The sequence below is a fragment of the Cygnus atratus genome, chromosome 2 (genome assembly GCF_013377495.2).
Source record: "Cygnus atratus isolate AKBS03 ecotype Queensland, Australia chromosome 2, CAtr_DNAZoo_HiC_assembly, whole genome shotgun sequence".
In the NCBI taxonomy this organism is placed as follows: Eukaryota; Metazoa; Chordata; class Aves; order Anseriformes; family Anatidae; genus Cygnus; species Cygnus atratus.
This window is the reverse complement of record NC_066363.1, coordinates 50,640,798-50,665,164: the sequence shown is the minus strand read 5'-3', so window position 1 is coordinate 50,665,164 and position 24,367 is coordinate 50,640,798. Positions and strand designations below refer to the sequence as shown.

Below are 24,367 nucleotides of genomic sequence, written 5' to 3'. Positions count from 1 at the left end.
TTTTAAAATACAAATAAATAAATAAATTGGTAAAATGAATAAATTCTAAGTAGAGGGAGAAAGAAGCCATAACTAATTGAGTTGTTAGACACATCCTGACTGTAACATTTCTCACATTTCAAGGTGGTATTTTATGGCTTGCTGCCTGTGGTCAAGAAATGAGTTTTAGGAGAACCAAAATCCAAGTTTTCACCACAGTATTTTATTTAACAATGTATACCAATTTCCCTATGCTTATTTTCTAATGTATAATGCCCACTTACACACTTATTGTAATATACTACTGATAAAGTATTAGAATATTTATTAGAAAAACATCTTTGCTCCAGTCCAGATTGTTAAAAGCAGACTCAAAGCTATTCTCTGACTGACTGTGATTGATTTGTACATATAACCACTGTGTTGCTTGTGAGAGTGGGTCTACCCATCTTACTACGAGGTCTAAACTTGGCATTTTCTGTAACAGTATACTAAACAGTCATAGTTCATTATTTCATCTTCTGCAATATCTGATCTTCTAATATTCCCACTGAATATAGTACAAAGCTCCAGCTGACTTCAGAGACTTGTAAACTCAAGACCCAAATAATTCTTAAACACCATTTGTGGTAAGGCAAGGCAGGAGTCACAGATCAGGGACCGTCTCCAGTTCCCACTCTAGCTTCTCTGCATATGTTTTGGGGGTAAGGCTCTAAGCCTCATGCCTTACCACATTTATTTCAGAGATATTGTGCTTTTGTTGGTGCAATGCTTGAAAGCTGAGAGGTGCAGGTTCTGGAAGCAATGAATTCCAGAGAGCTGGGGCAAGCTCTGCTACAAGTCTGGCCCCCCAAATCCACATCCTACTAGAAATTCAAATGAAGTTCATTGAGAAACCTGTCTTCCTTCCACTTGCCCCAAACTTCCATACATTTCAGGTGAAGCATTTGGGGTTCAATCGTGCAAGCTGCTTTTGATGAAAATGTTCCATTTCCAGCCCCTCCCAGACTGGGGTGAGCCTGAGCTAGGAGACTGCATTAGAAAACATGCAAACTCTGGAAAAGTTTGGACCACATGTGAACTTTGCCACGGATCAGATATAAATAATCCTGTTCAGAACCTTACAGCACAATTGAAACAGAGCTTTTGAAGAGACTGAACTTGGATCATGGTTATATGGCTATCTCTAAAATATTTTATTGCTGTTTTATGACACCAGGGTGTAAATTATGGGGCTGTAAAAAATTGCAATGTGAAGGTTTTATCCTTTGCTTATGTACAAAACATAAATAATGCCATTTTGGTTTTAGGCTAATATATATATATACACATATATAGTGCAGCTTTGGAAGCCATGTGTATTATAGAAGGGTTACTTTGAACACTTTACTCAATATTTTTTTAAGTGTGGGTACATGGTTTGTGTCAGTTGGTAGTGTGTAACTGTTTTCAGTCCACTGATATAGGTCAGAGAAAACAGAATAATGAGGGGAAGAATTGGGGGGGGCAAGCGTGCGTTATATGTATGTAAATACCATTAGTGTGTAAGTAGTATGTAACACTATAAGGATCAAAGAGGAAAAGTCTTTTATTATATGAACTAGTATAACAGAAAATTTATTTTAGAAGCACAAGACCTTGTTCAGGCCTCAAACAAACCTTACACAGTTTGTGTGTAAATATAATGAATTGGTTTATACACTATGTGCACAGGTACACACGTTCTTACGTAAATGCAGTTAAATATATGCAGCAACAGCTACAATATTGACTTGTCTGTCTTATTGCATGTTCTCTGTTTTTAGATTAGAATTGGTAACAAATGAAAATGTTTAGCCTTCTACTACTTTTTAAAGCTAACATAAAACAATATAATTCAAGGAATGTGTTATGCTTCTGTGTTAAGGGAATTAAAGATCTATTCCCTTTGGTTATGACTTCACCAGAATTCATCAGTAGCTTACCCTGGCTTTTATCTCTTTGGCTTTGTTACTGGTACTCCTTCAGATTTTGTTCCATCCCATGTTGATGTGATTCATCATCATTTCCTTCCACTGTCTCATGCTGAGTGACCACGGGCAGAAAACTTGTTTTCATCTGCTCCTTAGTTAACATTCTTGTTCCAGTAGACTCACTCAGACAAATTATTTCACAAGTTATGAAAGTTATTTTACATTTGTGAACTCCATGTTATCCTCCTACTGCCAACCTTGGTATCAGTGTCCTTTCCAGTCTCTGAGAAAAATGTTGTTTTATACTGATTGGGATGCTACTGAGGTGTTAAGCATGGTTCTCTTCTCTTCTCCAGATCTGGAAGGACTAGGGTGAGACGTGTGGCTACAGTGGTATGTAATATGTGGTTTCTACTTGTTCTAAGTGATTATTGTTCAAACTTCTTCTAGGTAATGTCTTCACTTTGCTACAAGATGCAGATGGATCACTCTTTGCCAGCTTTCAAGGCAAATATTGCCATATAGTCCTTGCCCTCAGCAACATCCTCAGTGTCCTGGTGATGGGTGCTTTGAAAGGATTGGGCAGAACAGACATCATGCTGCCTCTGCACATCAGGCTGTCTGTTCTGTAAGTACACTGGATAACCTTCTGGCCACAAGTTGGCATTTCCAAGTTTAACTACAGTGTTTTGACTTAAAAACATCTGGATATTTTCTAGTGATTTTGATAGGATTTTATGCTTTTTAGAGACGTTAAACTTTATATCTAGCTAAAATAAATATAAAAGGAACTTCTATGTTGATTTATTAGTTCCTATAATCAGCAGATGCTCCTGTATCACAAGTATGCCATAATTGACAGGCAGCATCTGATAAAATTCATTATTTTGCTTCTGCTTCTAACAAGAAAGGGAGGAAATGCTTTTGGATTTATTCAAGATATATTTCCTAAGACCTGTAATATGTCTAGTGGTGTCTCTACATATATAGAGAGGGGGATGTTGAAATATTATGTCAAGAGGTGTACAACTTTTACAGAGATTTCCAACTTCAAGAGCAATGTGTCTGCAACCCGACTGTACTTAGTTTAGCTGAAATAAACATTTTGGAGAAGAATCTAGCTGAATGGTCATTTTTGGTCTGGCAAAGGGGAAACCAACAGAGTGCCTGTTATTAGTTTGACGATGATTACTGGAATTGACCAGTTTAAGGGCAATTTGCTAACTGTTTAAAAACAAAACTGGTCTTTTTGGGTCCTACTGTGATTTAGAAAGGGAGGAGCTCTAGACCACTTTTTTTTTTTTTTAATATAAATAATAATATAAAAAGTTTCCTAGCTGAAAACATTATTCAAACCCCACATGATGTGGGACTTAGGGAATTAACAGTATGATTCAGGCATACAATTTTCACATTCACTCCCACTCGTGAGAATTTTCCTTAAGGTATAAACCTTCTTTCCTGTACTTGGTCAAAAAAACAAGACAAACCCTCCTTTCCTTTTTTCCTTTTTTATTTTTCAACTGGAAGGTAAGAAAACTGAACCTAATAAACCTGACATTGAGCTCTGGCACACGCTGTAGTCCAGTATAACCTTAGGATGCAAGCAGCGTGACTTGAGCAGGCATTTGCAGCACTCCTCCCTGTGAGCTCAGCTGATGTGTTGTCTGATCACTCCTTCCCTTTCCTGTTCTCTATTCCATATGGAGACATGTGCCAGCAGCTGAAAGCAGGGGCTGAAGGGTGTTTCAAAGTGTTCATTTTTTATTTTTTATTAGGGTGTGGGACAGAGGGCACTGAGAGCTGCCGTTTGTATTAGCTTGCATCTGTGTTAGAGCAAGGGCACTGGCTGTGCTCTGCTCCTGAGTAATAGGAAGTTGTGGTCTTGCTGCCCTGCTGCTCTCTTGATGTAACCCTGGTTTTGTTTTCCCGTAAAGGGAAGAAAAATTGTCATACAGGTTTCATTGAATCTCTATTCAGCAAGAATTAAACATGCTCAGAATGGAAAAATTCTCAAGATGTCCACAGAGTCAGTTCATGGTGCATTTGTTTCATTGCTCCTTCCCCTGCCATTCCCCCTATCAAAGCCAACCAAACAAATGGACTCAAAATACATCTTTTCACTTATGTTGGAAATAAAGCAAGTTAGTGAGACTTGGTGCTTCTCCGTACTGCAGCTTACTTCAAATGCACATGTATTTTCTTGCTTTCTCCCTCTTAGGACTGCTTTCCTTGGTGGTCCTCCTGCCAATTTGATTTATCGATTCCTCCGACATCATCTTTACATCTATTTTCTGATTATTTTTTTTCACTGTGGTCGTTCTTTCTTAATGTATATCAACTTCTTTATCCATTTACTTGGTCCCTCTTTTGCTTCTTGGATTGGTAAAGTCTTTTTGCTTGCTAGTCCCCAGTTGAATCAAGTAATACTTGGGGATATATATTTATATATATTCTTCATATTTCTTTATTTTATTTTGTTTTAGCCATTTTTTCTTCTCTGCTACCATTTTGGTCAATGTTTATGACCTGTCTCTCCTCCATTTTAGTTCATAGAGTCTCTAGGGGCTTTTAAAATTCACCTGAGTTCATTTGATTGATTGTTTCAAGCTTCCCTGCTGTTCTGATCCTATCTCACAGCTGCTCTTACTGTGTCTTCAATTTGGAGGTAATCACTAAAATTCCCTCCCAGAGTAAGTTTACTAAATACCTTGTAGGATTTTCCCTTTGACTGACACAGTTGTAGACAACTAGATCCAGAGCTGCATTATTTGTCTTACTTTAAAGACAAATCCAGCCTGATAGGATGATCAGTCTGGCTGCTTGCAATATGCTGCCTTTCACCTCCTTCCTGATTCCCCTTTTGTCGTGCCACATGCTGCCAACATCTTTGGCACTTTAGTAGCTCTCTGTCTCTCCTTCCTTTCCTCCAGGTGATGTTTCGTCAGTGTTTAAATCCACATCCACTTACATTTTTATTACACACAGGGATGGAAATTCTGTCCAACAGTTCCTTTAAATTCTCCACCTTCCTTTTGTTTTGTCTTAAATATATTCAAGGGAGAAACAGGAGGAGGGATGGAAAAGGAAGGGTTCGGTCTAGACTTCCAAAGTAATTTCCCTTTCCCTAAAGAACACAGCTCATTTCCTTCCAGAGGGGCATGGCTGGGAAGTTGCACATTTCTTCTCAGCACTGACTTTCTGAAATTTGTTAAGTCAAAGCACAGCTACTATGAGTGGTCCGGAGGACCATAAAAATGAGAGTGTGACTCTTCTCCCCTCTCTTGCTGCTGAGCAGCAGAATAAGAAGAGATTAATGAGAAAAGGGGAGCAGGGTGGAAGTGTTGAAAGAAAATAGACAAATATCCATAGTCACACCTGCATTTGGGGTGTTGCTGCATTGTGGGGCCTCACAAGGTTTGTTTTCGCCATAATGTCTCAAGGACAGAAAACTGAGCAATGTGGAAGTTGATGATTTGCCTGAGGGTTAATTACAAGGCTTTTCCTTTGCAAAAAAAGCATTAGTTTATGGCTGTACTTTAACTCTTCATACATTGCACTTAGTCAAAGACAGGAGAGATTTTTTCTTTAAAGTACATTTATATTTGCTGGTTTTGAGCAAAAAGCTCCATTTAACACTGATGCATCAACTCTTGCAAGGTTTCTGTGTTTACTTAAATCAAATTAAATTGCATTGTCAAATTAAAAATGAGTAGTATAGTCATAACCAAGCAATTTTCCTCAAATTTCCTCATGATTTCAAGATACTCTCAGTTTAAACTTTTCAGGTAATTTAAGCTCAGTCTGGCTGGAAAGAAGATGCTTAAAAAAAAATCACCCAAAAAGCAAGTTATGAGATCATAGTCTGTCTGCTCCATGGAGTTTCTAATTTATTAATGTTAGTTGCTTCCTTATGTGTTTGTTTACTTAAGAGATGAGATTTTTTCTGTGTGGAGATGTGGACAGGAAGATGAGCTGGAATCTGACTGTGTCCTTGGTTTTAGATAATTATTTCATCCATTCAGTTTGTCTTTTGCTTAGCAAGGCAAAGCTACATGGTGTTTATTGTCCTGCCACCAGTAATTACAGTTTCATGCCTGAATAATTTATTATTATTTCTGAGTCTGAAGAAGCTAGTAACTGATTTCATGTGTTAATTGTCAGAAAATACACAATGAAACTTTAGGGGAGTGTCTCAAAACTACTAGCTATTATGTTTACAGAGATGCTTGAGTTAGTCAATCTTTTGTTTAGTAGAGAATTGATAAGGGAGCTGCCTTTACATTTCATCTCAAACCAAAAAAAAAAAAGAGAAAGAAAAAGTAAGTTCAACAAATTCTATAGGTATAGGTATATTATAGCTTTAAAAATCTCCTGCTTCTCAGACCCTATGCCTTGAATTCCCTATTGCAGAAAACCCTTCTGCTGTTAGGCACAAAGTGAAATATCATGCTATTTGCTCCTCTCCATCACGATGATGTTTTTTCATGTGAAGAAAGACAACTGATTTAAGAAGAGATTATGTAGGGGCAGGCATGCTGGTGGAGGGTGATTACTACATCCACTTGCCTACTCTTCCACCAGATAGTGCCAAGCTGTTGGGCCCCAACATTTGGGAGTTGCTATCTGATGTGAGACTTTGTAAGGACAAGCAAAAGACATTGTCGTATGTAATTTATGCCCTGCTACTATGTATTATGTAATGTAAAGCCCTATTATGGCGCTTATGCTGCAAATTACAGATCTCTCTCTTTTGACGGGTAGGGAAGCTTCTCACTTGCTTCAGCTGAATTGCAGGTGGCCAGACTGGCACAGGGGGATACAACTTTTCCTTTTTCAGAGGTACAACTGGAGTGAATAGAAGTGTAGCTGGTGGTGAAGGCCTGGAGTTAGTTAAATTGTTATAATCCACCCAGCTGCATCGAACTGGTAGGCTTGAGTTTTCAGCTGCTGTGTGCCTGGCAGAGAGACCTCTGCTCTGTTAAAGGGAACTCTGACAGCACCAGACATTCAAGATGAAATGGAGGTGGTGAAAAAAGATGGCTATGATGTTTCTATTGATATGATCTACCACTGCATGATCACTGTGGGCAATTTTTCTTCCTGAACCACTGAACTGTGCTGCTCAGTGTAGTTTGGATTCTCTTTTTGGCCTGTTGTGTTGCCTGTAGTAGGTGCTAAAGCTGCATCTTGTAAATCAGGTGAGGGCCAGAGGTAAAGGAGCACAACAAATACAAATGATTTAGAAAATGCTACTTTTGTAGACGTGAGCATGGCATTACCAGAGGCTCCTAATAAACAAATCAGTGTGTCAAGGAGAGAAACTGCAATGCTAGACATCTTTACCCTGCCAAGAAAAGACAGGGTAGTCTCTCTTGTTTTCTGGTAATTTTCATCATTTTACAGATATGTATTCTAATGGCACTGGAGTGGGCAGGGGGAGATTTTTGGGGATAAATTGATGTTGTGAGTGTTTTTGGTCATGTAATTGCTCAGTCTGTCAGGAAGTAGGGCAGTTCCAAAGAAAAAAAAAAAACAGTTGTGTTCAAGGAAAGCCAGGATAGAAGGCAGTACTATGCTAAACACTGAACGAGGCAGATCAAAATACGTAGAGGCAAAGGTGGCAGTTAATAGAAAGAAAAACAAGAAATGTAACTAGTTTTGTTGCCCTTCATCTGGTAGGACTGCAGAGCACCAGCTATGTCTGAGGGATTGTCAATGGCTTTGTAACTGCTTCACAAAATTCCTGAGGTCTTAGATTTGTGAAATGAGGACAATAAGTGTTTTGAATTACAGGGGTAAAAAGTATTATATAAAGATCAAGTTTTATCATTGTTAATAATAATATGATTGTTATTTTCACCCTAATTTTTACACCAGATGTAATTACTGTTTTTCTGTGGACAGGCTAAGATGCATAAAGATGCAAAAATATTTTTCTGTAAGTGTTGTTCAGAGGCAACTGGTAAAGATTTAGAGTACTTTGCTTTATCCTGGTATGTCATATACCCTGTAGCAGTACAGTCCCTTCAGATCAATGTATTTTAGCAGGAGTTGCTTAATATTTCCAGAGTCAACAAATAAACCACACATTTGAAGAGGAAGCCAGCATTTACTTTCTGTTTTGGGATTTCTCATATTTTGCAAAACAAGATAGAAGAGGCTAGATTTAATTTAGCATCCACATCTGAAGATCCATGCATCTTGCACTTAACTGAAGTTGTTCAAAGAAAGCAGATAAGAGTTACATTTTTTACTCTTGGCATCGCATTTGCATTACTGTTGTTGTAGCTGACAGTTACGCAGAAGGTACGTAAGAATGTGGGGCCAATCCCTTTGGATCAGTTTTGTGTGTTTGTACAAGGAGTACTCGGGTCTGTCTCTATCTAGTAATGTCTTACATGTAAAGTGTCTCCTTTACAATTTTGTTGGCTAACATAAAATGCATTTATACCAAAAACTTACATATGCTTTTAGCAATGTGTAGATTTGGAAAAAAAAATCTGGTAGCTTGCTTGCTTAGTGAACAGCCGTTGACCACAGTCTCTAATCTCAGAACTCGTTCCAGGCCTCACCTGCCTTCATTCAGTGCTGAAGCTGAGCTCAAAGTTGCTCAGGCAGATAATGGTGATGCTGAGTGGAACTGGGAAATGTGTATGGGTACTGGGTCTGGCTGGGGTGGAGTTACCTTTCCCTGCAGCAGCCCGTACAGTGCTGTGCTCTGCACTTGTAGCTGGAACAGCACTGGTATCACACCAGTGTTGTGTGTGCTGCTGAGCAGTACTGGCATTGCATCAGGACTCCCTTCAACCCCCCAGAACCAGCAAGCTGGGGGTGGGCAAAAGACGAGGAAGGAACATCACCAGGGCAGCTGACCTAAACCAACCAAAGGGATATTCCATGCCATATGATGCCACACGGCAATAAAAGGTGGAAAAAGGAAGAAGAGGGGAGGGGTGGGCTCTTGTGAAAACGTCTGTCCTCCCAAACAGTGGCTATGTGCATTGAAGCCCTGCTTCAAGGATGTGGTCAAGCATCGCTCATTTGTGGGAAGTAGAGAGGAATTTCTTTCCTCTGCACTTCCACACAGCCTTTGCTTGTTGCTTTTGTTTTGTTTTGTTTTGTTTTTTTGTTTGTTTGTTTGTTTTTTCCCTTTTCCCCTTTCATTTTTTTCCCTTTAGTTAAATTATTTAATTATTAATAATTTTTCCTTAATTATTATTTTTTCCTTTAATTAAATTATCCTTATCTCAACCCGTGAATTGTTTCTTTCCTTTTCTTCTTTCTTTCCTCTTCTGAGAAGGGGGAGTGAGAGAGCAGTTGTGGTAGAGTTCAGCTGCCTAGCAAGGTAAAACCACCACAGTATGTAAATGTTTTGCCTGACATTTTTTTTTCTTTTGTACAAATACAATGAAAAAATGTCATCGTTAAACTGGTAAGAAGCAGGCAGAATGACATGTTGCACCACAGACAGAAAGCGTTTTCAATGTGAGAGAAATCTTGGAGTTTTCTAAACATTTACAAGAGCAAGGCTTTCTTCCTGAAATGTCAAGAAGTAGATGAAGACTTCCTGGGCTGTGCATTGGCTTGACTCTTGCTAACTTCATGTAAGCTTTAAATAGATGCTACAGAAATAACTGTGATGGGAGAAGCGTAACTCTTCTCAGAAAGAAGCTTTCTGAGATGTGGGACTGTCTGCTTTGTGTCACCACAGTAGCACTGCTAAAGCAGCTCAGAGTGAATCCCTCTATCACAAATGTCTAAAATGGGTTAAGGCTGAAGAATGAAGGCAACTGTCCTTCCCACATCACTAAATTCTCCTTTTCCTTTTTCCTACCCCACCACACTTTATATCAGAAGCATTACTGGATATACATCTGGGAAATTAGCAGAATGTTAGTTTTGCTTCTTTTCAAAGTGTTTTCATGGTTTTAGGTGAGTGTTTGACTTATGTTCATTGGCCCTTGCACAAGAGACTGTGAAAGCTATTTCCTTTTCCCTTAATTAGAGCATACAGAATATCAGGTTTCGGAGCAGTGAATTTCCTCTCAGGAGATAGGTGAGCATATGTGGTAGAAGTGGTTGTTTTTGTAGGCTTGGGAAGTTGGTCCTTCTGAACTTTCCAGATACTTTTTTAAACCAAACTTTTATTTTTATACAGACAGAAGTGCAGTTATTTATTTATTTAATAAATAGACAAGTGGAGAGTTAGGAATGTTTGAGTGAATTTCTAGGAGGGTGGTAACAGGAATATGGTAGCAAACATGGCGAAGGCAATGGGCCAACATAGTTTTGTGTGTAACTTGATTTGAGACAGCAGAACTCCACCAGCCCTCTGTTTTTGTGCTGGTGGTATTTACGTGCATGACTTATTTGCAGCACTGGTGAGTGAGGGAAGAAAGAGAAAAAGGGGAGAGATGCTTCCTTCTCTTTTGCTTGTGTCCTGGTTTTTAAGGTCATGTATTTTTATATCTGCTGGTTTGTCTGTGTGGGTGGGTAGGTATAAGTGTCAGTCTGTCTTCGTCTGTCTTCTCCTTGTGCAGTGTCAGAGGGAAGTTCAGGTTGGTACGCTGCTGGGGCTAGCCCACATCCTTCGCCCACGCAGCTCTGTGAGGCAGTTACACACATCAATCAGGGAAAACCCTCAGCTCCGCGCACCGTTGGAGCAGGTGGGTGAGCTCACGGAGACATCAGGTGATTGCTCCATTGTCACGGGCAGCCACCAGTGCCTGGCACCTTGTCTGCTTGCAGCAGTTCTACCTCTCAAAATAAATGGTTGCCTTTGATACAAAACATAGAGCTCCAACACTCGTACCACCAGTACCTATCCCATTCAGATAATGACAGGACAAGGGGGAATGGTTTTAAACTAGAAGAGGGGAGATTTAGATTAGAGATTAGGAGGAAATTCTTCACTCAGAGGGTGGTGAGGTGCTGGAGCAGGTTGCCAGAGAGGTTGTGGGTGCTCCATCCCTGGAGATGTTCAAGGCTGGGTTGGATGGGGCCTTGGGCAACCTGATCTAGTGGGTGACCTAGGGAGGTTGGAACTAGATGATCTTCAAGGTCCCTTCCAACTTAAACTGTTCTATGATTCTATGCTGCAGACATCCACAGTTCAGAAAAGATACATTTTGTGTTGATTATGCAGACTGACTACTGCTTTCATGTGCATTTAGCCCAGAATAAATACACACTCCCCCCTACCCAACCTCCTTTATTTTGTTATCTAGTTTGTAATATACCAACACCTAGTTGTATATAAATTAACTGAATGAAGTAGAAACAATCTGTGCTTCCTGAAGTGGAGCTGTTGACTTTTTCCAAGTCCTATCTACTCAGACTTTGCTACAGGGTGTGAGACAAAGTCTGTTCCTCTGTGCCCAGGTAAGTGTGGAAGGGCATCACTAACTTAATTTGCCCTTGGGAATTCAGTAGAGTGGCTCTGGGTTGTGTCAGTATATTTGAGAGAAGACTTCGGTGTCATTTTTTGGCCCTTCAAATAGTCCTTATTTAGGTAAATTAATGGAGTATATTGGAACAAATTATGCTTGGGGCTGAGGCAACTGGACAGAGGAGGTGATTCAAAGGTGCTTGAGGCAGTGGGTGCCTCCACTCTTGAGCATGCTCTTAGTTGGCAGAGAGGTGTTTCCACCATTTTGGGTGTTTGGGGGTTTCGGAATTTTAATATCTCAGAAGAATGCATTTCAGAGCATCATCTAATATGCCTGTAGCATTCTAATTTTCAGTGCCTTGGGGACTGGACACATCTGCACCATCCTTCCAGTTGCAATCCCAGTGTTGCTTATGCACAAGTACATGAAGAAACTTAGTGTCGGCGATAGCAAAAAATGCTGCTTAAGGTTTATCCTTCTAAATGAAATGGTTTATCCAACTATTTTATTTTTGCATGTAAGCTATATACAGCAAATTCTTTAAGAAAGAGTGGTATTAATCATTACAGAAAGCCTTTACAGAAGAAAAAAACACTGCATTTTTATCAGCTAAAATACAGTAGCCTTCCTGAATCAGTGTATTCACAGACATGTAAAAATTACAGAGTAAGGGCCTAGCTGGGAACAAATTCCCCTTATATTGCCATGCCAACAGTGTTCATGCTGCTCCATTTCACCTACAGATAATGACAGATAGATGCCTAGACCCAGGAAAGGAGTCAGCTTCAGTTCTGCTTTGCATGGTTCTTAGATACAGTAGATAATTTTAACTACTACAAGACATTTCTGTGTTGGAAACACTAATATTTAATTAATTTATTTATTAATTATGTATTATCACACACAGAGCATGCTGAATTGTGTGTGTGAAGGAAGTGAAGATGGGAAGGAGAGGTGTGGTGGTTTTGTTTTCTTGTAATTAAAGGTAATGACTTATCAAGTATACAATAGAATATTGCCATGAGTGTTAGCTCACATAGATAATGAGACCATCTGCAAGTACATTACATAACTTTTTGCTGGTGCAAGTTCCACGAAAGGGATGTGAATCTTCATGCTCTATGATGTCAACTATGCACCAACTGAACAGCTGAGAAGAGTCATCCTGTAGGGAGAAGTGTTGTCTTCCCCCATGATTTTTTTTTTTAAGAAGCTTCTATTAATACCTTCTCTTGAACACAAACTCCTAGACCAGCTGGTTTGGTGTTTTTTTTTTCTTTTCTTTTTTTTTTCTTCTCCTGCTCCCCCCCCTTGCCCCTCTCCCTCCCCCTTTTTTTTTTCCCCTACAGAAGCTGGTCCCTGCTTTGTTTCTCACTCTGGAGCCACAGGTGTAGTGGTGGCCCTGCTTTAAGGTGTAGGAACTGCTTTCCATGCACTTGGATAATGTTGCTCTGATGCTGATCTGCAGGCTGAAGCACAGGAGAATAGCCATGTGATGGTCACAGGGGTCACAGCACACTTGGCTTTACCAGCGCTGTTTTGTTACTATATCACACAAACGAACTTGCTCTCCTAATCAAGTTTTCACACAGTGAGGGTAGAACAAGCTGGTACAGATGGTGGGAGAACTGAAGAGGGTGGAGGGAGGAGGGAAAGAAAAACAGAAAAATATTTGTCAGGGTTGATAGTGAAAACACAGAGAAAGAAAAGAGAAAAACAATGTTTGGAGAGCAAAGAGTGACCTGACATCTGTTTTTCCCAAGGGTCTCTGACTTTGAAACCAAAGCTGGCTTTAATATTCACCGGGTGCCATCAGGGTGTTTTGATTCCCTTTAAGGAAGGGAATTAGTCTTATAGTTTCAGCATCTGCACTTCAGTGAACTTCAGTGACAGGGTGTATTCTTGTTCAGATCATAACCCTTGAGGTACAAAGGCCATGAGCAGTTCAATAATTAGTTCTGTTGTTTCCACAGGAGGTGAAGTACACGGACCTGTACTTCACACAGGTTTTGCCACAGTAGCCTTTACAGCTTCGTCCCGTTTCAAATATGGTCTACCTGAACATCTCTGAACAGCCAGCAAGAACAATGTGCAGCACAGAACCAATGCTGGCAGTAAGATTATTCCTCATGCTGAAATAATACTTTAAAGTTTAGTATTTTGTCAGCTGAGATTATAGTTCAATTTCCTGGAAGAAGCAAGATGCTATTTTGTTCAAGATATATGGATCTTTGTCTCCTGTCGTTATATAGGCAAATTGTTGTTACTTATCATCCTCTTTCTGGCTGCTTCCTCTCTGTGGGTAATTGTGCCTTTGATATTACTGAGATATCTCAGCCTTGCTTGTGACCTGTATTGCATACAGATTTTAGCTCTTCAGGTGATTGTCTTGTCTTGCAGAAGGCAGATTTATAGGAATATTGCATATTGTCAGCTGGAAGAAACAACAACCTGATGGGTGGATCTTTGCACCCCCCACCCCTCCTCCGAGAGGCCCAAGAGCCAACCATTCCCAAAATGTTTCCTTCCCCTCATGAGACATGAGAAATGCAAGCAGCTCATCTAATCCCTAGGTGTAGTGGCCTAAGGGACTGTGTTGCTGCATGGAGGAAGGGAAGCCAGGCAACGCACCCTTGACTGAAGCTTTTTTGGGGGAACACCTAAGGCTATCCAAGGTCTGGCTCATGGCCACTGAAGTGATGGTCACTGGAGTAGAGGAGTGGGCAAGATGTTCTTCAGAGTCCATGTCCAACAGCGACTCAGTAATATCCATGGTTGTCTCAGATTCAGTGCTGTAGTAGCATGGATGTAGTAAATGGATGTTTTAAGAACAGAGTAAAATAGCATCTCTAATGCCTCCGGCTGTGCTACAGGATTGTGTAGGTCCAGAAAGGCAACAGGATGACTGCTCTTGCAGGAAGTAGGAGACTTCCTGCACCCAGTATTTGTTCTATGGTCACCTCCTGCACTCAATTATCTGTTCATTTAAAAAAGTTTATGATCAGAGCAATTAAAGCAAGAGATTTAGGATACTGTTGTGCACTTTACCAAAGATACAAGACAGCAATCCCTTACTGAACTGAACATGATGATACTGTTTTTTTATGCAGTTCATATGCAATTAATAATCACATTTAGTATTGTGGCACAAAATACACCTTGTATTTAACTTTGTGTAGAAGTGTTCAGTTTATTCTTTAGTAGTGTTTCTTATTTAAATTGGAAAATGACTGCATAAAGTTGCAGGGAATAATGATATTTTCAACCAGGAGAAGCATTTTAATAATCAATAAATAATGACAAAAAAGTTGAAGCATATTGCCTTTTCTTTTTCAGTCCAACTTGAGGATTGTGTGCTATAAAGGCGTACACACAAATAAATGTTTGTCCCTGTGTCCCTAAAATAACTTAGGCAGACATGTTGAAGTACAATTCAGTTTTAATGGCTAAAAGATTAGACGGGAAATGTCCAGAGACAGACAAGGAGCATAGTAATAAGAATGTACTTTTATGAGTTTAAAATAGAGTATTAGAAGCATATGCCTGTAAAACAGAGTCATGGTGCTTATATGTAGATATATAACTATGTACTATGTAAGTACTTGTATAAGTATTACTAGGGAGACTGAAGTGTATTGAAAACCAAAAAATCTCAAAAAACCTTTTAAATGAATTGTTGAAGTCCTCTGAGAGGATTTCAGAATAAAGGTATCTGAACGCGTTTACATGTGTAGGGAAACCTGAGTGCGTATGGACATTGCAGGGCTGTGGTTTAATTTCATGTAATATTATCATGTAGCTAAGCCTGTGTTATTGTGAAGTGCAAGTTGTCTTGGACAGTGCCTTCCAAATGAATTCAGAGCCCTTATTAGAATAAGGACACTTCTGCTGTAGAACATGGGCCTTGTTCAAGTGCACTGAGTGATTTTAAGGATACTTCAATGTTTGGAACGGGGTAATGGTGCCTGGAGGAAAGTGTTTCAACATTGATTTGAATGGTTAAGAACAACCAGTCCCTCTTGGAAATAATATTGGCACGATTATTATTATTATTACTTAATTTTCATTGTTCTTCATGTAGTTAAAATAGTACTTCAATATTTCTGAAGTCTTCTTTAGTTTGTGTTCAGCAGCAAATTCTGGAAAGTTCATGAACAGCTGCAAAAAAATAACAGAAAAGTAGTAATTCAAAAGGAACCTGCTTTAATACTCACAGCTGAAAAGTTCTGTTGCACTCACAAATTTAACTTTTATCTTCGCTTCCCCATAGCATAATTCTGAGTATATTGTGTAAGGAACAGCATCTGATACAATCGTTACTACCTTTCCTTCTTTTTTCCAAAAATAAAATAATCTTCTTGTTGCTGTAGAAAGTAAAAATAAAAAATAAAAAAAAAATCTGCGGAGTTCCAAGCAAAGGAAAATTGTTTCCACCAAGGTAAATCTGGAAGAAAATGCGAGGTAATTCTGTAGAAAACAATTTGAAGTTTTCTTAAGAATACAAATAATGACAAATAATTCCAATATATGTATTCTTTTGAAATTTCAGCTGTGCTTCTAGTTTTCAGTTGTACCTGTTATTGATGATGAATGCCTGTATGTATGAGCAAACAGACAAGTGCTTACTCTTAAGATGCCCTGAAGTTAGCATTCTGGATGTATTTTGCCTGATTGTTTTTATTTTACTGCTCTTGCAAATCACAGAGTAGTTACAAATCAGCCTACAAGGTTATGAGTACTAAAATGTGCCACTGAGTTCAAGGGTTTAAAAACCCATAGTTTCATGTATTTTTTTTTCTCTGTCATAAAGTGGATATTAATTGTCTGCAAGTGCTACTGTAGGTCGAGTTTGTATCATCAGTTATTTTGTGTCTTTGAGATGTTTTGAATATCACATACATATATCTGATATATGTATGTTTGAAGATGTTTACGGTGGTTTTCTGTGCATGTGCCTGATACAAAAACATACTTTACAAAAAACAGTTCTTTCTCTTGTTGTCCACAAATGAAAAATAAAATGGAAGAGAATGCTTATCATTGTTATTTCTTAAATCTGTCATGTTTACCCTGTGCCTATTCATTCGTTTTAGCTATTCACCAATGGTGGTGACCTGTTCTCTGGGCAGTAATTTAAGTTACAGTCTCAAGTTAGAAAAAGAAGATACTGGGCTAGATGTAATTAAACTTCAAAATCTGAAGCAGGTGTTAATTTTAGTGGCTCCTTCCATTGAAAAATCCTTAAAAATTAGTGAGATGTCAAGATACACAGAAGTGAAAATGCATTTGATGACCCTGGGGACAAGAGAAGATGGGCCTGGTACTGCCTAGCTTGTACTTTGGTTAAAACACAGACAAGTGATGTGGGACATGACAAGGCTCTCAGGGAGATGTCTGTATTGTAATTGCTGTGTTTTGGGTTCAGCTGCTTAAAAAACTAAATCTGAAGCTCCCTTGGATTGTTCCTCAAAAAAAAGAAAGTGTTGGTAATTAAGCCCAGGGTGATTTATTATTATTATTTTTTTTTTTTTATAAACTAAATTGTCAACCTGTGAGTTCGTAAGGGGATGAAGTGTTGGATAGTGAAATGCTGGCATATCTTTGGCTAGAGCATGCTGGTGGGAATAGCGGTAATAATGCTGTAATATGCCAGTTGAAGAAGAGGTAGAGTAGATGTGAAGAAGAGGTAGAGTAGTAGAGCAGTACATCTGCTGACAATCTTTCTTTTAATTTGGAGCCACCTGAAGGCAGTAACTAGCTGAATAATAACCCAATCCCCATATGGCTTCCGTTCTTTCAGAGTAATAGTATGCAAAAAAAAAAAAAAAAAAAGAAAAAAGAAAAAAAACCACACACCACAGTCTATCTTTAGCTCTGGCTTCTGTTCGCCTCTTTGTGAGCCTGAGAACGTTTCCTGTCTGCTTGGTGATGGGAAATGTAACCAAAACAGACCTAGGTGAGTGACATGTCTCATGCCTAGATTTCTGCTTTGGGTTTTCTGTACCACCTTAGAGATGTTACAACGTGCGGGAAGGAGGAACGAGACAGGAGAGAAAGAGCAGGGGATCTTTACCATGATTTGCAGCTAACTCGTAGCTGTAATAGTTTACCTTGTTGGCTCCTCAGCATATATTGTATTGTATTTAGAATGTATTTCTCAATTATAATTCTTTATTCTAGTACTGCAAAGAGCAGGTGAGTGCTGTCCTTAAAAATGCATGCAGTTTTCTGAGTGGCACATTTGGAAGTAAGGAATTTTGCTTTGGTCTAGAATTGATACAGAAACTTTGTACTTATATATATATATATACATATTTAATTTCTGCTTCAGTATCTCCCCATACTTTCTTTCCTGTTTGTGTTCTCTTATTTCCTGTCTAAGTTGTAGACATGAAGGAACAAGGATTTTCACTGAAAAGGGCTTTGCTTTTGGGGGATAATCTATTGCTGTTTTAAGTAAGGTCAGAAGTTCACAAGGGTGTTGCCAAAACATCACATTGTATGAAATGTGGCTTCAGGGAAAAATAAAAAATAAAAAAAATCAGCAGTCCTCAGCACCCTGAGATCTTGAGATGCACAGCACCAGGAAGAAATGCCCATTCTGCTTGTTTTTCTAAGTAGGGTTTGTGCCAGATTACAGCCCTTGCCCTGCCTATGTTAAAATAGGATTTGTGGTGCAAATTCACACATCATGCAAGGGACAACGTGACAAAAGGAGGACTAGTGCGTTATGGAACAACAGACCGAGAATTTGTACTTAGACTGTGTTTAGAATTGATATTGCTCTAAATCATTGTAAACAAAGGTTAGGATGACAGATTAGGAAGCAATGTCAATATTGACATCTTTACTAGTATTTGTTGCCCTGCTGAACTACCTTAATTGCTTTACTAAGAGAATATGAAGACAAGCAACTTTTTCGGAAGAATTTGGGAAGGAAAGTCAAGTCACTTCTTTGGGCCTGTCCAAACAGATATCTGTGTACTTATTGGAGACAGGAATTCAAGGTTACAGATTTGACAGCATGTGGGTACCAAGCATTTAGACCTGTATTTCTGTGAAAAGTTGTACTGATTTTTTTTATTTTTTTTCTATTTGGAAAAATGTGAATTCCTGAGACATACTTCACTGCCCATTGTCCACTCCTTTAACAACTGTAGGAAATAAAGTTTAGGATGCTCTTTTTGTACTTTTTGGCATTTCTATTTTTGACTTGCTGCATGTTCTTGTTCAGTGGAGCATGGGGAGACGCAATAGTACAGTAAAGCTTTGGCTTCTGACTTGGTCATCAGGGAAAAAGGTGCACCGTATGTGAATGTGTTCTTGATATGCCAATCCATGTACAAATACAGCTTGGAACTCCTGAGTGCTGAACACTGCTTTAGGGTCCTAAAAGTTAACTTTCCTGTCCCACAATGGGATTTTAGGCTCTGCAGAAGTCCATTACTTGTCCCTACACAGACATGAACAACAACTCACAAGTTTCTACAATGTTGTGAGAGCTAAGGTGGTTAATTTGCATGTATGTGTATATGTTTATCTACCCATAATTATTTTTAAATGAGAAGGTCATAGGCTTGGTTTTGTGTGTTCGACATCTTGGTGTTCCTCTGCATGTTGCTTCCTGGGACAATTTTGCTCTTAATACTTCATCTTTTGAAAATTTTGGGTAAGAAATGCACTGGATATGGCAACTACCTGCTTTCCTATGTATTGGGTATTCCTCACAGAGCAGTAAGATGAAGCTGAGGTAGTTTGCTGCACCTAGTAGGGAAAGTTGGGAAATTCTAATCAGATACGATGATACTGTGGTGGTATTCCCTGCTAGAGAGAGGGATCTGAGTACCCATATTAAGCCAGAGGTCTGCTTTGACAGTGGGCAGAAGAGCTGTGTCTATACTAAAAAGTTAAATGTGCCTGGGATTTTTCTTTGGCACTGAGGCCACAGGACAGCCCATCTCCAAAAGAAGGTAGCCACATCCAAAACTGCATTATGGGATTTATCCCTGGGCTGATTTTTATTACCTTTGGTGCAGGAGAGAATGCTGACAAGTCTGTGCAAACCTGACAAGTCTAATAACTGTAGAGACAATTAAAGTCTACTGTCTGGGATTGTTTCTTGGCATTGTTTAATTTACAGTTGTAGAGGTGGCCAAAGAGGAACATCTGGACATTTTTCTTTGGTTATCCTATTTACTGATCAGTACTTCACCTGGTGCATTTTACGCATTTGAGAATTCATTTTATCTCAGCACTGCTGAAAACTTTATTATGATTTTGTGTTAACATGTCACCCACATTACTTTTGCATCTCTCTTGAAAAAATTGAAGAAGCAGCCTCTAGCAAGTGTAACACTGGCCTCTGTATATGAGGCTCCGTGGTAATGGGAGCGAAAGAGCTTGCCTTTTCCCTGAGGTATTTTGTGCCCTTCATTTAAGATTTGAGGAGATGATAGTGAGTTTTCTTCAACATAAGATGCAGCCTACTTCTGCTGTGTGCTTTAAGTCTCTTCATGGATGTCCCTATTTATCTATAGTGCACGTATGTGTGTGTGTGTCTATATATGGAGACATACATACATTGCCTATTTGTAGGGAGGATCTGTGCTAGCTCTGTATGGTTTCTGGGTGGTTGGTATTGAGTGGTAGTGACAGATCACGTGGGTGCAGAGGCTCAGACCCAGCAGGAGGTGGGGCATGTGCATCTTCAGCATTAACGCAATCGACATCCGCTCAACAGAAGGGTGGCCAGGCCTTTCCTTAGGAAACATATGCCAAAACTATTATCGGAGAAAATGTCATAGCCTGCAGCAAACTGGACAGGATGTTAATGAGGGGGGAACTGTGGAAGAAAGAACCTGAGTGCATCCTGTATTATCAAAACAAAATGCTGAATAAACAGATTACTTCCATTACCATGCACTGTCAGCAATCCTGGTATTTTGATCTTTATCAGGTTTATGCTGTTATATTTTTCATTATGTAGTTGATCCAGATTTGGGGCTTTTTAAGGGCATAAATAAACAAACAAATAAATAAATAAATGCAAACATCTGGAAGGCTATAAAAGACACTGCAGACCCAGGACAGCTCATTATTTCTCCTTGACGAAGAAATCTCTGGTGCATCCTGTGATGTCTGTGACAGTGTGTAATGAGGCACTTCACCATGTCAAGCCCAGAGTCATAATTATGTCTTATCTGCTGCAATAATGAGACTTTTTGAACTACTGAACTCAGTGGAAGTTATAGGTGCAAAGAAAATGGCTTGTGTTTTGCAACTATTTACAACAGGTGGAGACCAGAGAATTCAGTTATTATTTTTTCAATTGAGGACCAGAATGTATCAGAACCTGCACTTAGAAATTAAGGTCTATTGGTGATTTCAACAATGTGTAGCACTAATTTAATTGTGTATTTGGCAATTTTCTTCTATAGTTCTTGATTGGAGGTTTTTTTTTTGTTTTGTTTGTTTGTTTTTGTTTTTTCCTGCTTATTTTCCTTCTAGTTGTGCATTTCTCTCCCCTTTTTCTTCCTGTCCCTCTGCCCTTCACTGAAAGTTTCTGTAACAATTAAATCCAAAAAATCAGGCCTAATCTTTGAATTTCAAGAATCATTCAGGAGATGGCTGTATCTAAACTGGTGACATCTAAGACTGTCTAGTCACTCTCTGATCCAACAGAAAAGCACTGCATGGAATATTTTCAAAGGGATATTAACACAAAAATGTTATTGGCATCCTTACTGCAGAAGAGGGCAAATGGTTTATTGCATATGAGATAGCTGAAACATATACCTTTGGGGATAACAGCTGTCCATTTAAAGTATTTTTTTTTCTCTTTCAGAAAGCAAAATAGTGAAACAATATCATACACATCTTTATTTTTCCACAGATGTTAAGAGGTTGCATTTTTTGTGTGTTGATCAAAAGTTCATCATTAATTTTAGTATAATGTCCTTTAAAGTGTTAGATTGGTTACCTGTTTACTCAAAAACATATTTAATTATGTCCAATGCCTGTTTAGGTTTGTTTTATCATTAATTCTCAGCTGCCTTGTTTTCACCAGACATTTTTTTTTAATTTTTTTTTCCTATATCTTTGCTAATGTGCAGTAACTAAAATGAAGTAAGCTGTAGTTGTAATAAGAGTTATCAGGATGACGTGGCCCTTAGCCTGTTGGCAAAGTATTCACAACCTCCCTTGTCTTTGCTATGGTTTTACCAAATGTCAACTCATATGTGCTAAGAATAAACCTTGCTGCCTGCCACCCTGATGTGATGGACCTCTGCCCTGATCTGGAGCTTGCCTTTCTTGTGGTGCTGAGAGATCTATTGCTAAAGGGCCATCAAAGATATTATTTCATTTGCTCTTAAACTTTCCTTTGCACAGAAAATACCTCTAAATAGTGGGCATTTAAGAAAGGGAGAAGTTGGATGTGTGTGTTTGTGTACCGTACCATCCTTCCAGATGACCTAGTTTAGGATTCTGATGAGATCTGAAGAGCATAGTATTGAAAATGTTGTTTCTGAGAGCCTGTGTGCCATAACAATATGGGGTAAAATCATTTTAATGAGATGTTAGATCATTTGCAGAGTGCATCTCTCAGTAAATACAGTGGATTTACCTTTCTTAAGAGGAACACAATAGGCCTCTCACAGGCACTTTCACAAGGCTGAAAGAAAATAAGAAGAGGTTTTGGTTCTCTTAAAGCTTGAGCAGAGGCAATTTTCTGTAGTATCCCACAGTTGTAGCCATCATCTTTACAGAGTTGCTATTGCCAACCTGCTCTAGACTTGTACATGGTGGTGGAACATTGAACACTAACTTCTGCAGTACTCCGGAGATAAAATAATCATTCTTCATTTCTTTAGCAGAATCAGCATGGAGATGTCATTTTATTATTGTAAACCAAGATCCAGAACCTGAAAGAGTCCAAAATAGTACTGTAGCTTCCAGCTAAAAATCTAGGCCTGTCAGGTCGTATCACATCTGCTTCCCTTTCTGCCTTATTTGACCCAAGAGCAAATTTGTTGTAATGCTTGCTAACCTTTACTGAACGTAAGTAGTGGTTTAATAAACATGATTTTTCCCTGGGGAACTTTGCTGCCTGGTCTAGGTTTGGGCAAGGTTTTCCCCTTGACATTTTTCTGCCCATGTCCTGAGTCTTCCAAGGAACCCAGCAGTAGTTCTCAAGGAGACAAATTGCATTGGAGTTCCCTTGGAAGAAGCATAATATTCGTTGACTGGCTCCTGAGCAAAAAAAAATCCAGTACATATAAACCAATGAGAAAGGCAGATTTTTGCTGTTCCGAATTTGCAACAGGAATCTCATAAACCTTATGAATTTCCATTTTCTCATTCTTTATAAGGAAAACGTAAGGTTACAGATGTTGGATGGGGAACAGAACGTATTTTGCCTTTTCTTAATGCATCCTGCTAGTAAACTTGCACTGACTACAGGTCATGTTATAAAATGAATGCATTAAATATGAATGAATAAAGGTTAACAACAGAAGGGAAGATGACTTGCTATATGTTTTCTTGTCCTAAATTTGGCTGCTGATGTCAACACTAGAAGGTTAATTGCTTAACTTCAGTGAGTTAAACCTTTTAACAGTAACAGCGTATTATAATTTTAAGAAATAAACACAATTTTTCTCTTTGCATCTCTCACCTTTTTGTCCTTGCTCAGAGTGAAATCCACATTGCACAGACTGAATGCATACTAGACTGTATTGATTTTTCTCATCTTGGTCTACATCCATCAACCAGAATAAATTCCATATTGAAATAATAAATATGCCTTCCTACCCAGGGAACAACAATGGATTCCTTTTCATTTCCACACATGAAGAATTATTTGTGCTTGTTTGTTTGCTATGTCAGAACTGAAGAACGTTAGCATTTCTTTGCAACTCATATGCCAACAAAAACTCTTTTCTTGATAGAACTCTTCCACTTCTTAATTGTTCCGCTACTGCCTGAGTCACTATAAATAAACATCTCAATGTAATGGTATATACTAGAAATGCAAGTGCTAGCTTATTTAATAAACTTGTATGATCTAATAAATAAAAGTACATCAGTAAAAGGGGTGAAAATGTTGACAACAATTTGAAGATGTATTGGCCTAGCTGCTGCTAATACTTAGATCTTTTTAGAGCCAGTGTTTTGAGACACATACATGTGCACATATGTATGTGGATGTAACAGAAAATAATTGATTTTTTTTTTCATTGGTTAGATAAATACTTGCTAACAGGAAAGCAATGGTATTGCACATAAAGCCATTATTTGTCAAATCATTCTAACTTAGTTTTGTATATACTCAGATTCAGTTCTGCTCTATGTTCTTATTATGTTACGTACACCACATTATGTTGCTCATTATTGCTTTGCTGTCATGTAAGTAGTGCCCATTCTTGTGCCATTATTAGACAGGAGATTTATAGAGCACAGGTCATTGTTATCCAAATAAGCTCATTGTTGTGATTTTAATGCATAAAAGAGAAATACGGTTAATATGTGACAGTTTAGTAGTTTTAAATAGTTCCCTTGGTTTGCAAAGAGCATAGTTCACTCTTCTGTGCCAAAGAAGTTACTTCATTCTTAATATGTCATACATAATTCTTCATATATGATTTTGAAAAAGTTAGCAACCTGTGGAGTTTTGTTTGGTTTTGTTGGTTTTCTTCACTTATCATACTTCAAATACAGGATTGAAGGGATATTTTCTCCTATGATTCTTTCCCAATAGGATTACTCTAGAGATTATAGGAGCATTCTATTTATTGGATTCTTGTTAACAGGACATCAGGTGATGCCCAATTGCTTTAACATTCATGTAAATAAATTTGGGGATTCTAGCTGATCATTGGCATAAATCATACTTATTTTAACTTTCTCCTCCATAACTTTTTTCTAGCCTATTACTCGGAGGTGGACACATAGAAAACTTCAGTTATCAAATTCTGAGTGATGTATTCGAAAATTCTGGTTTGCCTCCCGTAATCTATATCTTCTTATATTGATCAAGATTCATTT

The 24,367-nt window shown here is 38.6% G+C and overlaps 1 long non-coding RNA gene across 3 annotated transcripts in view; it reads left to right on the top strand.

The window, feature by feature from the left end:
- Positions 1 to 24,367, top strand: part of LOC118249685 (uncharacterized) — a 155,360-nt gene that overhangs the window by 70,715 nt on the left and 60,278 nt on the right. For all 3 annotated transcript variants that reach the window (XR_004779185.1, XR_004779183.1, XR_004779184.1), the window contains one exon: positions 2,382 to 2,559. This is a non-coding gene — a long non-coding RNA (uncharacterized LOC118249685). The remainder of the gene's footprint in view (positions 1 to 2,381; positions 2,560 to 24,367) is intronic.